This window comes from Halyomorpha halys, unplaced genomic scaffold, assembly GCF_000696795.3.
Source record: "Halyomorpha halys isolate HHAL.00 unplaced genomic scaffold, Hhal_1.1 Scaffold1025.1, whole genome shotgun sequence".
Classification (NCBI taxonomy): domain Eukaryota; kingdom Metazoa; phylum Arthropoda; class Insecta; order Hemiptera; family Pentatomidae; genus Halyomorpha; species Halyomorpha halys.
Genome location: NW_027106735.1, coordinates 179,366 through 184,896, shown reverse-complemented (window position 1 = coordinate 184,896; position 5,531 = coordinate 179,366).

The window sequence follows — 5,531 nt, the reverse complement described above, 5'->3', positions numbered from 1 at the left end:
CTTTGATTTTATTAATTTGAAATAATTAATCGTTTTCCATTGTTAAAAGTATAAAAAATGGATAAATATGAAATGTTGAAGAATTTGATAGTTACCACAACATTTGATAAAAAAGAAAAAGAATAAAATATATAAAGGCAGGAGTTTAGGGGCTGGAAAATCGGAAACAGCCGAGAGTTGCCGATTTCTTCCAATCACATTCATTTGTACACAGCTTTGTTACGTTTTATTAATATGTTATATTGTTGACAGGAATAAAGTTGATATTTTTCATCTACTCGAACCTAGATAAATCCTATAACACAAATTTTAATAGAAACCAAAAAAAAATTACTATTCCGGACCTTCGATATTTTTAATTTCAAAAATCACAAGAAACGTGATAAATTGAACATTACTCCACCAAGAACCTAGAAACGTATATTGGGTAGTAACGAAAATTTTTGTGTGATGCGCACACCATACTAGTTTTTAAACTGTTATTGCTTGTAGCCCTTGTTAGGTATTCAGATTAGAAAAAAAATGATTTAGGAATAACGGATTCTAGCGAGTTATGGGTTCCAAATTTGATCTAATCAAAAGAATTAAGAAGTCGAAACTATGAGATAATATACTAGCTAACCGTATAATTTTTGGTCAGCGACCTATCTGGAATGCAATGCTAGATTAGTAGTATGGATTACTAGTTAGCCATCTGTTATTTTGCATATTTGGGAACCTTGGCCTGTCTGTTTTTTTACTAACATCATTTGCAACTTCCTTAACGTATTCAAACATAAACAAGATGTAAACTTTTAAAACAATAATTAATGATAAATATGTTTTACTTTAAAAATGGTAAAATAAGTAGCTGAAAACTTATTTTACCATTTTCAAGAAATGTTTATTACTAACATTGTAAATAAAAGTTTATTTGAAGAAAAAGAAATGTTAACTTATTAAAACCATAAACATAACACAGATACCAAGGAAATCCTGTAAACCCGTTTGGATATCTTGCTAATATTGTAGGGACTTTTTTCGTTAATCTTCTTCTTCTTTCTCATCCTCCTTATGTGCCTTTCAGCGTGGAGGAGCCTCTAACCACTTGGTCCACACATCTCGGTCCATGGCAAGCATGTTCATTTGAGCCAGCGTTTTTCCTCTTTCCAGACCTAGTCGTTGGATATAATAGTAATAGCTCCTCCTGGTCTCCTACCAGTCGGCCTCGCCTCCATACATTTTCTTGGCACTCTTCCTCCATTCTACAGACGTGTCTATTCCATTACGTTTATCTTTTTAAATAATTTAATATTGATGATTTTAATAGCACATTGTAAAGAAATACATAAAAACCAAAAAACAAACTGAAATGAAGGGTCTGCTGTGCGTTCCCTTAAGAGTTTTTTTTCGACCCCTCCTAGAAAATAAAAAAAAACAAATACATATACATTACTGTGATAAGGCAATTTGCATTCCATTGGATTGCCTAGTGACATCATAAGGAGAGATGGTCACTTAAAGAGTTTTTCATTTTTCCGATCCCTCTGAAACAGAAAATAATAGAAATATTAATAAATCTTATTTCTTAAATGAAACATAAATCGAAGTAAATTAAACCTTTTTCTGCCGTTGGTACTTGAAGATGAAATACTTATCTGAGGTTTTGATGTGTCCATTCTGTGAGAATTCTTCTTAAATATTTGGAGGTGAGGTGCCTCCTCGCGATGTTTGAAAAAAATAGAAGAACAAATATTAATTAAAGAAGAAAGATAATAAATAACTGATAATGATAATTAAGAGATAGAAGTCGAAAAACTTAAGAGTGAAGTATTGAACCTGTAATATTTGATGTACCAAAATTATTTTGCTTACTCATAACTCCAAAATCATAAATTAAATATCTGTCATATAATCGCCTAAATATTATTTTAAAATAAAATTTAAGTTTTCTCATAATTTCTACAGTTACAATTTTTACATACATGAATGCACAAATAATGTATTTTTTTAATATATTGGTTTTCATCTACTTTGGTCATTATTATACTAATGTATTTTATATAAGTGTGATAAATCTTGGGGACAGGATAGATGTTCCAGGCACCCCTGGCTTATTAGAAACACCAAGTTAAATGTTCTGAAAGTACTGGATGAGTATAGAAGAGGTAAACTATAGTTTCATTAGTACAATAGGGAATGGTATGTTTCTCTGAAAGGGTTTTTTTTTTTACAACATTCAAATTCTTTAGCGATGTAGTAAATACAACAAAAAATATATTAGGATTTATTTTTTAAGATAAAAATAATTTCTTTTAGGTCTAAATATTATTATTGTTACTGGAATATTGGTAGTAGCGGCATCGAACTTTCGGGTTCACTAAACTTTTATCTTATTTCTATTTGTAATTTTATATTTATTCTCATTCAAAACTCCTGAAATACATACTAATGCTCACTGAAATATTTTCACTACAATTCATACATAAGTTCTAGTTGCGGAATTTAATAAACTCATATTAAACAGAAATGTTCCCATAATTGTAAATTATTATTTGTCCGAATTACTGCGATTGTCAGAATTATCTTTTCCTTTGACTTAATGGTATGAAAGGCATTGATTGATGTTCCTGAAATGAGTCATTTTGCAGAGAGAAAAAATTGAGGACATTAATTTTTTGTGTCACTCAATTATTTTTTATCAGGTCAGGTGATCTACTTAAAATGTTTTTAAACATTGGCATTTTCTTCCCTTGAATGCTGTCTCATGGTAAGCCATTCGCAAACTGGATGCGGTTCTATTGCCCCTGACACAGATCTGCACGACTATCTCGCCGAACACTTTTATGGCTGTGGGGTCGGAATGGTACCACTTGTAGGGTACCGCAGCCTTATAGAGGGGTAGGGGTACTGCCAGAAGGATAGAGATGTCAATGCGGAAAATAACTGTGGACGGAAGTCCGTATCGTCGCCAGGTTACAGCTGTGAATTCAAATCGTCCGGCCTCGAGGTGCTGCCAGCAGAGGTCAGTCCAAGCGTGGAACTCATCGCAGGATAAGACCATTCTAACATAACCAATTTTTATACTAATTTTCATTGCATTTTATTTGGTATCAGGTCTAATTTTCGCATTAGTTAACAAAAACTTTGTTCCTTTTCGAGCTAATCCTTTTAGAAAAACTATTGTGAACCACTGAAATCAGATGTTTTAATCACGTCTTCACTTGATTTTATCGTTTCGATCAAGAAAACAAATTGTTAAAAATTCATCCTTCTCACATTCTAGTTCAGCTTTAGGGACCATCTTCAATCAGGTGATTAATTAATTAAAGATTTTTAATACTGTCTTTTTTACGGCCTAATATTTAGAGTTTATTCGAGTGATTGTAGTTCTGTTGCGTGAATGTCATATATTTAACTCTCTTAGATTAATAATCAATTTAAAAAAATCAATTATCTATGAGGATACTGAAAACGATTTTGCCTCTACGAACAAAACACATTTAGTAATTGTATTATTACGATTAATTGACATTTTTTAAAATGATATTTTTTTGATCCTAGGTGTATTATGTTTATCCTGAAACTGCATTTATAGCACAATATTACGATTATTATCTTAAAATACTTATTATTTCAAATTCTCAGATCAAAAATCATCTAAAAATTTTTGTTTTCCTATCCAGACACAAGAGAGAAAGTTGTATCAACGTGCAAAACATATTGAATAATTATTTTCCCTATAAATCTGTTTTATTAGTTCATTTGGTTCGCCAATGAACGTTAACTAAAAGTCCCTACTTTTGAGTCGATATGGTTGGTTTTTGATCTTGGTTCGCTCCGTTACAAATATTAGGGTACACGATCGCAAAGAATTTTCGTGATTTTTAGTAATTTCAAAATGGATATATCATTTCATATTTCTAGTTCTGAAACCTATTTAAAAAGTTTGATTTTCTATCCGGATTCTAAAAACAAAGTAGTTTCAACAAACAAAACGGATTTAATTATTGTACAAAACATAAATCTGATAATGAAATATAATATTCTGATAAATAGGAATGTTACCTTGGTTTCTTTAACTTTCGGAAATTTAACTTAAGTTTTTAATTCAACATTCTTTTTTCCTAGAAGTGCGGTGTTTATTTTGGCACCCTTTTGGAAATGGAATTTTATAATTTTTATCATCTTAAAATACATATATTGTTTATAATCTTGAGTAAATTTCGGCAGAAACCTCTAAAAAAAGGACAGTTCTTATTATTACTTCAAAACGCTGATGCGAGTACATCTCTTGTATTTACCCGTGTTTTGAATGTAATTAGATTTTCGGACAAAAGGATATATCTGTAACATTGGACTTCTAATATTTTTAAGACTAACATTCTTTGTTTTTCACCCTTCAGGATCCCAAATATTCATTTTTTTTTAAATATTATACCTGAGGTAATTGTTTGTCCTATGTGGTACAAATTGAAATTACCTATTTGTTTTACATTTTTCCTTTAGTTTCAGCTTACAAACAGTTCACTTTTCTAGTTTGCTTGTTTGGTGAAACAATAAAAAAAAATGAATAAATTCTTGATCCATTATCCTTTTTCAGATTACGTGACCCAATAAAAAACTTATTTCAGCATCATTCTATTTCGATAAAACACACTTTTGAATGTTTCATGTTTGTTGTTATAAAAATTTTAATATCAGCATTGCTGAAATAATGAATATGAATGTAGAGTTGAGAAAGAAGCTTTATTGTTTATTTTTTTTAATAATGAATGTATTTCTATTCCACATTTATATTTTGCCCTGTTTTATATTTAAAACAATGCAGGTTATTAAAGGGAGATATTTTTTTACCCGGGAGGTGGCAAAGCACTGTCCCCTTGGTGGACGTCCTCGCCGAGGGAAGGGCTTCGGGCTTTGCAGCCTGAAGTCGTCTTAAGGTTTACAGCTCTGCAATTCAAAAACGGATATATCTCTGTGAAATAGAACATTTTCTCTGGTCAAAACCTATAGTTCAATTGTAAAAAAAATTTACGAAGATGAAGTCCTAAAGTGTGTTAAATTCATAGTGAATGAATCCCATCATTCAGAAATTTTAAGTATTTGTAAATTTTATTTCAAGGTTTCTGAACCCGATAGCCATGCGATGCTGTGACTAACACTGACAAAGCTTTCGATATTTATAGATGGACTGTCAATAGGATGCAGTGGCAATACTGATCACTGCTAATGAGGCAAACCTGAGGTGAAGGACTCGACGAGAATTGTTCGCATTCTTCCTTCCTCAAGTTCTCAAAGAATTCATTCATATATTTGGCTGTGGGTGGATACTTTGTTTTCTTCAAATCACACAGTCTTAAAAATAGGGACGGGCTGCTAATTAGAAATGTGCATTTTTACTTTAATTTATCTATTTGTTGAATATAGTAAGCGGAAGTATTGAATCAATGAAAAATTTCGATCTCGTGGTCCTCCGAGTATAAATGTTCAAGTCTCGCAAAAAGGCTTGAGTAAGTTTGTGCTTGCGTGCATGTGTGAACAACCTAACT